The following is a 13,115-nucleotide window of genomic DNA, read 5'->3' as shown; positions in this document are numbered from 1 at the left end:
GGTCCTGTACCTGTCCCAGCAGGTAGGAGATGGAGAGTGGAAAGAGCTGGCTTTTGCCCTCTTGTCTGGGTGCTTTGAAGAAACTTGCTGCTTGGTGTTTTGTTGATTAACATATTTGCTGTTGGAATATAGGATAATTAAAATATTAATGCTTTGAAAACAATGGATATATCTTTAAACACTGAAGCCATTTCAGTGATCAGTGTTAACAGTGGACTTTTCTTTCTGCACCAGCTGCAATTGTAACACCTGTGTCTTCTCTCCCCCCTTCCTCCTATTCACCTGCCCCTCCATATTTAGACTTGCCTGTGTTCTCCAGCTCTCTGCTCATGAAGAGCCTTTCATCCACCAATGCAAACAGCAAAAAAGGAGACCCAGCCAACATGTACGCCAGCCTCGAGGCTGCCTAATAAACACCAGAAAATTAAAGAAAGCCAGAAGAGAGATGTGCTATGCATGCAAGAAGACGAGAATTGTCAGGCTGCCTACCTGCTGCGGAAATATACCAACACCAGTGGTAAGCCATCTAGGAAGAGACTGTGCAAAACCAAGCACTTGATACCCCAGGAATTGAGGCTGGAGTTGTTGCTGACAGGAGCAACTATATGAATAATGCTGATGGCAACGTACTTTTTACTTTTCCACCACTTGCACCTGTGCAAGTCCATCAGCAGCCTGTGCTACCCTCAACCACTTTCCACTGCTTCTCAAGGATAGATTTCCTTTCTCTGGATGCCTCCTCTAAACTTCATTCCCAGGTCTTAGACATGCATTTCTTCTTAAGGGGGAGGTTGATGAAGCTTTAAACTAGTAAGCTTGAAACCCCATTTCTTAATCAGTGAAACACCTCCTTTGATGACTGTACTAGGTTGGATAGTGTCCCTCCAAAATTTATATTCTTCCTGGAACCTTAGAACATGGCCTTATTTAGAAATAATGTTGTTGCAAAAATAGTTAGTTAAGATGAGTAGTTGTTAGATTGTTAGTGCTGTCAGTGTGTCTCCTACTCATGGCAACTCCACGTACAAAAGAACAAAACACTGCCTGGTTCTGCACTGTCTTCACAATCCTTGCTATGTTTGAGCTTGTTGTTGCAGCCACTGGGTAAGTCTATCTCATTAAAGGTCTTCCTCTTTTTTGCTAAGTCTCTATTTTAACAAGAATGATGTTCTTCAGGGACTGATCCCTCCTGATAACATGTCAAAAGCATGTGAGACAAAGTTTAGCTATCCTTGCTTCTAAGGAGCATTCCGTTTGTACTTCTTCCAAGGTGGATTTGTTCATTGTTCTTGCTGTCCATGACATATTCAGTGTTCTTCAACAACACCACAATTCAAAGACGTCAGTTCTTCTTCAGTCTTTCTTTCTCATTGTTCAACTTACCCATGCATATGAGACAATTGAAAATACCTAGGTCAGGTGCGCGTTAGGCGCATCTTTACTTTTCAACACTTTAGAGAGTTTTTTGCAAAAGATTTGCCTAATGCAATACATCCTCATTTGATTTCTTGACTGCTGTTTCCACAGACATGGCATTGATTGTGGATTCAAGTAAAATGAAATCCTTGACAACTTTAGGGTTTTCTCTTTTTCATTGTGTTGCTTATTGGTCCAGTTGTGAGAATTTTTGTTTTCCTTATGTTGAGGTGTAATCCATAAGGAAGGCTGCAGTCATTGATCTTCACCAGTAAGTGCTTCAGGTTGTCTTCATTTTCTGCAAGCAAGGTAGTGTCATCTTCATATTGCAGGTTGCTAATGAGTCTTCCTCCAATCCTGGTGCCACTTTCTTTGTCATATATTCCAGCGTCTTCTGTTATATGGTCAGCATACATGTTGAATAAGAATGATGGAGGATACAATCCTACCACATGCTTTTTCTGATTTAAAATCACGCATTGTTCCCTTGTTCTGTTTGAACAACTGCCTTTTGGTCTATGTATAGGTTTCTCATAAGCACAGTTAAGTGTTCTGGAATTCCTATTCTTCACAACATTATCCATAATTTGTTATGATCCACACAGTTGAAAGCCTTTGTATAATCATAGAACACAGGTAAACAAAGAGACAGGTTGTGGTACTAGAGTACAGTGGACCATAATCCAGTACGACCAGTGTGCTTATAAGAAGACGAGAGAAAATATAGACACTGAAGAACGATGACCATATGAAAACATAGAGATTGGAGACTTGCTGCAACAAGCCAAATACCTAAAAATGTAGAAATAGAATTGGATAGTGGATAGAGACTGCAAGATGTTAGAGTTTCTTGATAGTAAAAACATACACAATATTTAAGAGACAGTCAGAATATGGACATTAAAGTCAGTTCTGATAAGTGTTCTGTTATGGATTGAGTTATGTTCCCCGAAAAGGTATGTGGTAAATCCTAACCCCTATACTTGTGGATGTAATCCTATTTGACAATAGTTTTCTTTATAATGTTAATCAGACTGTATCAGCGTAGAGTGTGTTGTTTTAAGCCAATCAGTTTTGAGACATAAAAGGAGAAATTTAGTCACAGAAGCAATGAAGCACAAATGGAGAAAAGGTAGCTGCCACATGGACATCACTGAGGAACCAAGGAATAAACTGGAAAGAGACAAGGATCTTCTCCCAGAGCAGACAGAGACAGCCTTCCCCTCAAACTGACTCCCTGAATTCAGACTTCCGACATCCAAAACTGAGAAAATACATTTCTGTTCACTAAAGTTAATCACATGTGGCATTTCTGTTATAGTAGCACTGAGAAGTTCTGTCAGTTTGTCGTACTATGGTGGTGTATGTGTTGCTATGATGCTGGAAGCTATGCCACCAGTATTATAAGTATCAGCAGGATCGCCCATCATGGACAGGTTTCAGAAGAGCTTCCAGACTAAGACAGACTAGGAAGAAGGACTACTTCTTTTTCCTGTGAAAAATTGGCCAGCGAAAACCTTATGAACATTGTCTGGTATAGTGCTGGAAGATCAACCCTTCAGGTTGGAAGTAGAGTCAACTTTAGTGACGTGGATGGAGTCAAGCTTTCAGGGCCTTGATTTGCTGATGAGGTGCAACTGAAAAGAAGAAGAAACAGCTGTAAACATCCATTAATACTAGGAACATGGAATGTACAAAGTATGAATCTCAGAAAATTGGAAAGCATCAAAAATGAAATGGAACACATAAAGATGTATACCCTAGGCATTAGCGAGGTGAAATGGACTAGCATTGGCCATTTTAAATCAGACAATCATATGATCTGCTATGCCAGGAATGAGAAATTGAAGAATGATGTTGCTTGTATTCCTCATCAACAAGAACATTTCAGGATCTGTCCTGAAGTACAGTGCAGTCAGTGATAGAATAATATCCATAAGCCTACAAGGAAGACTAGTTAATATGACTATCGTTCAGATTTACACAGTAACCACTAAAGGCCAAAGATGAAGGAATTGAAGATTTTTTCCAGCTTCTTCTGCAGTCTGAAATTGATCAAACATGTAATCAAGATGTATTGATAAGTACTCGTGACTGGAATGCAAAAGTTGGAAAAAAGAAAGCATGGCCTTGATTATAGAAAGATGCCATGGTAGAATTTTGCAACACTGATGACTTTTTCATTGCAAATACCTTTTATCAATAACATAGTGGTGACTATACGTGTGGACCTCGCCAGAAGAACACACAGGAATCACATCAACTACATTTGTGGAAAGAAAGGATGGAAAAGCAGGATATCATTAGTCTGAACAAGGCCTGGGGCTGACTGTGGAAGAGAGCATCAGCTGTCACATGCATATTCAGTCTGAAGCTGACAAAACTTTAAAAAGTCCATGAGAGCCAAAATATGCCATTGAGCATATCCCACCTGAAATAAGAGACCATCTCAAGAATAGATTTGATGCATCGAACACTAGTGACCAAAGACCAGATAAGATGTGGAATGAGATCAAGGGCATCATACATGAAGAAAGCAAGAGTCATTAAAAACAGGAGAGAAGAGACCAAAACAGATGCCAGAAGAGGTTCTGTATCTTGCTCTTGAACATGGAGTAGTTAAAGTGAACAGAAGACATAATGAAGTCAAAGAGCTGAATAGAAGATTTCAAAGGGAGGCTCAAGAAGACAAAGTAAAATATTATAATGAAACATGAACTACCTGAAATTAGAAAACCAAAAGACAGGAAAACACTCAAAACAAGATGGAAGGAATCACTGTAACCAAGAAAAATGATAAGATGTCAACCATTTCAGGAGGTAGCATATGATCAAGAATCAATGGTACTGAGGAAGAAGTCCAAGCTCACTGAAGGCACTGGCAAAAACAAGCCTTCAGGAATTGACAGAGTACCAACTGAGATGTCTCGACAAACAGATGCAGTGCTCAAGGTGCTCACTTATCTGTGCCAAGAAATTTGGAAGACCAGGTCAACCAACTGAAAGAAATCCATATTTGTATACCTTCCTAAGAAAGGTGATCCAACAGAATAAGGAAATTATTGAACAATATCATTAATATTACACACAAATACAATTTTGCTCAATATAATTCAAAAATGGTTGCAGCAGTACATTGACAGGGAACTGCCAGAAATTCAGGCCAGATTCAGAAGAAGATGTGGAGACAGGGATACCATTGCTGATGTCAGATGGATCTTGGCTGAAAGCAAAGAATACCAGAAAGATGTTTACCTGTGTTTTATCGACTGTGCAAAGGCATTCCACTATGTGGACATAACAAACTGTGGATAACGTTGCTAAGAATGGGAATTACAGAACAGTTTACTGTGCTCATGAAGTACCCATACATAGTCCAGGAGGCAGTCATTTGAACTGAACAAAGAAATACTGTGTGTTTTGAAGTCAGGAAAGGTATTCATGGAGATTGTATCCTTTCACCATACTTATTCAGCCTGTATGCTGAGTAAATAATCTAAGAAGGTGGGCTGTATGAAGAAAAATGGCATATTGGAGGAACACTCATGAACAACCTACTGTATGCAGATGACAAACTTTGCTTGCTGAAAGTGAAGAGGACTTGTGAAGCACTTACTGATGAAGATCAAAGATCCCAGCCTTCAATATGGATTACGCCTTAGCTTAAACAAAAATCCTCCCAACTGGGCCAATAAGCAACATCATGATAAACAGAGAAAAGGCTGAATTTGTCAAGGATTTCATTTTACTTGGATTCACGATCAGCATCTATGGAAGCAGCTGTCAAGAAATCAAATGACATATTGCAACGGGCAAATTTGCTGCAAAAAACACCTTTTAAGTGTTAAAAAGCAAAGATGTCACTTTGAGGACTAAGGTGTGCCTGATCCAAGCCATGATGGTTTCAGTCACCTCATATGCATGCAAAACATAGAACAATGAGTGAGGAAGACCCCAGAAGAATTGATGCATTTGAAATATGGTGTTGCCGAAGAGTATTGAATATACTGTGGACTGCCAGCACACACATTTTCTTGGAAGAAGTACAGTCAGGTTACACCTTACAAGCAAGGATAATGAGGCTTCATCTTAAGTACTTTTGGACATCATGCTTGGTAAAGTGGAGCGTCAGCAGAAAAGAAGAAAACCTTCAGAGAGATGGATTCACACGGTGGGTGCAACAATGATCTCAAACATAACAATGATCATGAGGATGGTACAGTACCAGACAGTATTTTTTTCTGTTGTACCTAGGGTTGCTATGAGTTGGAGCCAACTTGACAGCACCTAACAACAACAAGAAACTGAGAAGTTCAAAAAGAAGTGAATAGTGTTATAGAGAAAGCTTTTTTCATCTTAGAAAATATATGTATCATCATGAACAGAATGCTGCTAGAAATCTGAATATTAAAGCTGCTTTTGGTGAGATTTCATGGAAATGAGGAAATATTTTTGGACTCTTAAGGAAAGGTGATCCATGTTATAAAGTGGCAGAGAACTTGGCTGAATTATACTTTACTATTTTGTAGAAAGTTTAGTTTGTAAGCAGTGAACTTTTTAGCCGAGAAGGTTTTTAAACAAAATGCTTACTGTAAAGTGTGAGATGAAAGAGATAAATTGAAGAAGTATTTGCTTAGCATAAGAAGAGACAGGGACAAGAGATTTTGCCAATCAACTAATTTTGCCAGTTTGGATTGAAGGAGACAGATGACATGAAGGAAGGCTATTGATCTGATATTCTATAGGCAGGAAACTGGCTAATTAGGCTTGCTCAATGTGAATGTGTGTTACCATTCAAGAAAAAGGAAAATGACTCTGAAGGTGACTCAGACCATTGGGGCTGCTGTTGCCACTGCAGGCCCAGAGTCTGTGAGCCCAGGGTGGTATTACCAATTCCTTGGTTCCAGAGAGTGGGATTGCTGCAGAAACCAAGGTGGCTTCTGCCCCAGTGCTCTCAAAAGACAGAGCATGGAGCCACAGATAAGTTATTCTCAGGCCTTTTAACTAATGGAATTTGCCTTGCTGGATTTTGGACTTGAATGGGACCCATTCCACGTTATGGGTTGGGAATGTCCACCTATGACTGATCACTATTGATTTTGGATTTCTGGCCTCTGAAACTATGAAAGTATAAATTTCTGTTGTCTCAAGTCTCTTTGTAATGTCAGCCCTAGGAACTAATATAATGTCTGAACCCTCCTTAAAACAAATGTAAAAAAGTGCTTTACTCCACTAACCTGGGTAGAGGCACGTGTTTGAAGACATGGTCTTAACTGTGTGCACTACCTGGTTTTGTGACAGGTGACTATCCAGAAGTTCAGAAAGCAACTGGAGCCCACTTTGGAGTATGATTTGTTACCAGCCAAGCAGGAGCAGAAGTCCTTTGTCCATTTGCAACATTTTCTACCAGCTTCCCAATCCTTGCAGATGCCATGCCTAACTTTCTCTCAAAATAGAACCCAGTTGAAATCTATACCACTGGAAGCCCAGAGACTGGTTGTCTGTAAGAACTTCAATGAGAGTTTCCTGCAGCAGGCTGCCCAGCTTGGCTACAAGTCTCCCTGTGTACTCTGGAGTAACAAGCCATCAGATATGGTTGGAGGGTAAAAATAATAGCTTATAGTAACAGTACGTTGTTTTCAAGTCCATACAGCCTATATTAACTCATTTAACTCTTTCAGGCACTTTGTGTGATAGTAACTAGTAATATCCCCTCTTAGCACAGCTGAATTACAATTCTCAAGCTGGAACCCATGACTGGGCTTTTTTAGTCCTCCCTGTGGACCAGGTACCAAAAGATGTGAGTTATAGGTCTAATCCTTCTCATTAATTTGAATTTCAGGTTTAAACTCTCTGGGCTTCAATTTCCCCAAGAGTCGAATGAGAGCAGTCCCATTTTCCCTTCCTGATATACTGTGGTATAGCATTCTCATTTGAGAACCTGGGAAATACTGTGTAAATAGTGATATCACCATTGTTGAGTTAGGACAGCCCATGACAAAAGCGTGACCTGTCAGGCATTAGTGCCTTCACTGCCATCCTCCAGGAAGAAAGCTGACTTACCCTTGAATCAGCCCTAGCAGCCATAAGGGTTTCCAGGTAAATGCCATGATTGTCAGAACAAATAAATCCACTGGGATCCAGGTAAACTGATCTGTGCACAGCAGTCAGTGGCGCTCAGACCTGATCCCGGAGTCACGTGGCAGGGCCTTTCCCCGGCTGGGGCACACAACTCATTAACTTGCAGCCATCCACTCAAATCTGGCTAATGAGGGCCTGCTAGAAGAGCAGCAGCTTCATGTGGTATCTGTGATTCCAGTGCTCAGGAAAGGTGGCCTAGGAGCCCAGAGGATTGTGGGCATACTTTCTCTCTTCTGGCTCTTATTTTGGAAGGGAGCTGCCACCTTAGCCTAAAGCAACTGGGCACTGATGGAGGGTTATCAGAATGGAACACTAGGTTTACTGGATGCACATATGGAACATTCTAGTTAGCACTTGAGTGAGCACTTTGATTGATGTGTTCCAAAATGGCATACAGGTTTTCAGAACCTACCTTGGGTCAATGAGTGGGCTAGAATGAACACAGTATTTGGTTTAGCAGTTGAATTACATAGGGGGTATCAAGAATAGTGGCCCACTCCGACCACATGGAACTCTCTCTTCATAAGTGGACTTTGGGTTAGTTCACTCTTACTCTCTGCATACCCTCAGTTCTTAGAAACTAAGAGTGCTCTGCTCGATTCATAGGGAAGTAGAATAACGTATTTTCTGGTGGCAAATACTCTTTCGTGTTTTTGAAAGCTGCCTTAATCAAGGTAATAAAACGTGGAATAAATGACCATGCCACAACTTACCCAAAGAAGTAAGATTAATAACAGTGATTCTAATGCAAGCTGCTGACACAGACATGTTTTGAAAATTGGAAAGGATAGAGATGTTTCATTTAGTTACCGAAATGTGTAGGTTGCAATGTGTCTGTTTCCTAGAGCTGCCAAACAAGATACCACAAAGTGGGTGCCTCTAAAGAGTAGAAATTTATATTTTCACACTTTTGAATCAGGATCTCGACTATATTGATTCCCTTCAGTTTGAGAGAAGAACGATTTCTTGCCTCTGTCCTGGCTTCTGGTGCCTGCTGGCAAACTCTGGCATTCCTTTGCTGCATCTGTCTCCATCATCACATGGGATTTGTCTTCCTATCATGAATCTCTGCTTTTATGTGTATTCTTCTATGTTATAATACGTATTTAGAAAGGACTAGGATTATGAGGGACAGAGAGCAAGGGTGGGGGTCTGAAGACTGTGGATTCAGGGGACATCTAGGTCAATTGGCATAACAAAGTTTATTAAGAAAATGTTCTGCATGCCACTTTGGTGAGTGGTGTCTGGGGTCTTAAAAGTTTGGCAGTGACCATCTAAGATGCATGAATTGGTCCCATCCCTACTGGAGCAAAGGGGAATGAAGGACAACAAAGCCACAAGGAAAATATGAGCCCAAGAGACAAAAGGGCAACATCAGCCTGAGACCAGAGACTCCATCAGCCTGAGACCAGAAGAACTAGATGGTGCCCAGCCACAACCGATGAATGCCCTGACAGGGAACACAACAGAGAACCACTGAAGGAGCAGGAGAGCAATAGGATGCAGATCTCAAATTCCCGTAAAAAGACCAGACTTGATGGTCTGACTGAGACTAGAAGGACCCCAGTGGTTATGGCCCCCAGACCTCCTGTTAGCCCAAGCCAGGCATTGTTCCCAAGACCAACTCTTCAGACAGGGATTGGACTGGACTATAAAACATAAGATAATATTCATGAAGAATGTGCTTCTGAGTTCAAGTAGATACATGAGACTAAATGGGCAGCTTCTGTCTGGAGGCAGGATGAGAAGGCAGAAAGGGACTGGAGCTGGTTGAATGGACATAGGAAACACAGGGTGGAAAGGAGTATGCTGTCACATATAGGGATTGCAACTAGACTCACGTAATAATATATAAATTTTTGTATGAGAAACTAACTTGAGCTGTAAACTTTTACCTAAGGCACAATTAAAAAAAAAAAATTGAACAGGTTAAAAAAAAAAAAGGAAGGGCTAGGATTAGAATACCTCCTACTTTCATATGGCTTCTCTGATTACATCCCAAGGAAGGTCATAAGCACCAATGCAGGGGTTAAGACTTAAGCATATCTTAACACGACTTAATTCAAAACAATGTAGTATGTCATGTTCCTATTATTAACATAATAAGAAAATATATTGATTTATCCCAGAGTAAGGTGGGCCAAAAAAAGAAAAAGAAACCAAATGCGTTGGTGTTGAGTCAATTTCAACTCATAGTGACCCTATAGGTCAGAGTATAACTGCCCCATAGAGTTTCCAAGGAGCACCTGGTAGATCTGAACTGCCAACCTTTTGGTTAGCAGCTGTAGTACTTAACCATTATGCCACCAACAATCTAGAAACCCATTGCATTAAGGTTCTCACTCATAGCGACCCTATAGGAAAGAGTAGAACAGACCTATAGAGTTTCCAAGGCTGTAATGTTTACAGGAGCAGACTGCCGCGTCTTTTTCTCACAGAGCAGCTGATGAGTTCAAACCACTGATCTTTTAGTTAGCAGCTAAGTACTTTGCTACTGAGCCACGAGGGCTTTGTGGGGGGCAATATAGAGGGAGATTATGTGAAGCATTTTATTTATTTTTATTTTTTTAAAGTACTTTTTTTTTTTAATTAACTTTTATTAAGCTTCAAGTGAACGTTTACAATCCAATCAGTCTGTCACATATACGTTTACATACATCTCAGTCCCTACTCCCACTTGCTCTCCCCCTCTTGAGTCAGCCCTTTCAGTCTCTCCTTTCGTGACAATTTTGCCGGCTTCTCTCTCTCTCTATCCTCCCATCCCCCCCCAAGACAAGAGTTGCCAACACAATCTCAAGTGTCCACCTGATATAATTAGCTCACTCTTCATCAGCGTCTCTCTCCCACCCGCTGACCAGTCCCTTTCATGTCTGATGAGTTGTCTTCGGGGATAGTTCCTGTCCTGTGCCAACAGAAGGTCTGGGGACCATGGCTGCCGGGATTCCTCTAGTCTCAGTCAGACCATTAAGTTTGGTCTTTTTATGAGAATTTGGGGTCTGTATCCCACTGATCTCCTGCTCCCTCAGAAGTTCTCTGTTGTGCTCCCTGTCAGGGCAGTCATCGATTGTGGCCGGACACCAACTAGTTCTTCTGGTCTCAGGATGATGTAGGTCTCTGGTTTATGTGGCCCTTTCTGTCTCTTGGGCTCTTAGTTGTTGTGTGGCCTTGGTGTTCTTCATTTTCCTTTGCTCCAGGTGGGTTGAGACCAATTGATGCATCTTAGATGGCCGCTTGTTAGCATTTAAGACCCCAGACGCCACATTTCAAAGTGGGATGCAGAATGATTTCATAATAGAATTATTTTGCCAATTGACTTAGAAGTCCCCACAAACCATGTTCCCCAGACCCCCGCCCTTGCTCCGCTGACCTTTGAAGCATTCATTTTATCCCGGAAACTTCTTTGCTTTTGGTCCAGTCCAATTGAGCTGACCTTCCATGTATTGAGTGTTGTCTTTCCCTTCACCTAAAGCATTTCTTATCTACTGATTAATCAATAAAAAACCCTCTCCCACCCTCCCTCCCTCCCCCCCTCGTAACCACAAAAGTATGTGTTCTTCTCAGGTTTACTATTACTCAAGATCTTATAATAGTGGTCTTATACAATATTGTCCTTTGCCTCTGACTAATTTCGCTCAGCATAATGCCTTCCAGGTTCCTCCATGTTATGAAATGTTTCACAGATTCATCACTGTTCTTTATCGATGTGTAGTATTCCATTGTGTGAATATACCACAATTTATTTATCCATTCATCCGTTGATGGACACCTTGGTTCCTTCCAACTTTTTGCTATTGTAAACAGAGCTGCAATAAACATGGGTGTGCATATATCTGTTTGTATGAAGGCTCTTGTATCTCTAGGGTATATTCCGAGGAGTGGGATTTCAGGGTTGTGTGGTAGTTCTATTTCTAACTGTTTAAGATAACACCAGATAGATTTCCAAAGTGGTTGTACCATTTTACATTCCCACCAGCAGTGTATGAGAGTTCCAATCTCTCCGCAGCCTCTCCAACATTTATTATTTTGTGTTTTTTGGATTAATGCCAGCCTTGCCGGTGTGAGATGGAATCTCATCATAGTTTTAATTTGCATTTCTCTAATGGCTAATGATCGTGAGCATTTTCTCATGTATCTGTTGGCTGCCTGAATATCTTCTTTTGTGAAATGTGTGTTCATATCCTTTGCCCACTTTTTGATTGGGTTGTTTGTCTTTTTGTGGTTGAGTTTTGACAGAATCATGTAGATTTTAGAGATCAGGCGCTGGTCGGAGATGTCATAGCTGAAAATTCTTTCCCAATCTGTAGGTGGTCTTTTTACTCTTTTGGTGAAGTCTTTAGATGAGCATAGGTGTTTGATTTTTAGGAGCTCCCATTTATCGGGTTTCTCTTCATCATTTTTGGTAATGTTTTGTATTCTCTTTATGCCTTGTATTAGGGCTCCTAGGGTTGTCCCAATTTTTTCTTCCATGGTCTTTATCCTTTTAGTCTTTATGTTTAGGTCTTTGATCCACTTGGAGTTAGTTTTTGTGCATGGTGTAAGGTATGGGTCCTGTTTCATTTTTTTGCAAATGGATATCCAGTTATGCCAGCACCATTTGTTAAAAAGGCTTTCTTTTCCCCAATTAATTGACACTGGTCCTTTGTCAAATATCAGCTGCTCATACGTGGATGGATCTATGTCTGCGTTCTCAATTCTGTTCCATTGGTCTATGTGCCTGTTGTTGTACCAGTATCAGGCTGTTTTGACTACTCTGGCTGTATAATACGTTCTGAACTCAGGTAAAGTGAGGCCTCCCACTTTCTTCTTCTTTTTCAGTAGTGCTTTGCTTATCCGGGGCTTCTTTCCCTTCCATATGAAATTGGTGATTTGTTTCTCTATCCCCTTAAAATATGACACTGGAATTTGGATTGGAAGTGCGTTAAATGTATAGATGGCTTTTGGTAGAATAGACATTTTTACTATGTTAAGTCTTCCTATCCATGAGCAAGGTATGTTTTTCCACTTAAGTATGTCCTTTTGAATTTCTTGTAGTAGAGCTTTGTAGTTTTCTTTGTATAGGTTTTTTACATCCTTGGTAAGATTTATTCCTAAGTATCTTATCTTCTTGGGGGCTACTGTGAATGGTATTGATTTGGTTATTTCCTCTGCGGTGTTCTTTTTGTTGATGTAGAGGAATCCAAGTGATTTTTGTATGTTTATTTTATAACCTGAGACTCTGCCAAACTCTTCTATTAGTTTCAGTAGTTTTCTGGAGGATTCCGTAGAGTTTTCTGTGTATATAATCATGTCATCTGCAAATAGTGATAACTTTACTTCTTCCTTGCCAGTCTGGATACCTTTTATTTCTTTGTCTAGCCTAATTGCCCTGGCTAGGACTTCTAGCACAATGTTGAATAAGAGCGGTGATAAAGGGCATCCTTGTCTGGTTCCCGTTCTCAAGGGAAATGATTTCAGGTTCTCTCCATTTAGAGTCATATTGGCTGTTGGCTTTGCATAGATGTCCTTTACTATGTTGAGGAATTTTCCTTCAATTCCTATTTTGGTAAGAGTTTTTATCA

The 13,115-nt window shown here is 40.6% G+C and overlaps 1 pseudogene; it reads left to right on the top strand.

The window, feature by feature from the left end:
* The window catches only part of LOC126069847 (BCL-6 corepressor-like), an 82,687-nt pseudogene that overhangs the window by 61,918 nt on the left and 7,654 nt on the right, over positions 1 to 13,115 (top strand).

Source organism: Elephas maximus, chromosome Y (genome assembly GCF_024166365.1).
Source record: "Elephas maximus indicus isolate mEleMax1 chromosome Y, mEleMax1 primary haplotype, whole genome shotgun sequence".
NCBI lineage: Eukaryota > Metazoa > Chordata > Mammalia > Proboscidea > Elephantidae > Elephas > Elephas maximus.
The sequence above is the reverse complement of the archived record's forward strand: the minus strand, read 5'-3'. Positions and strand labels throughout refer to the sequence as shown.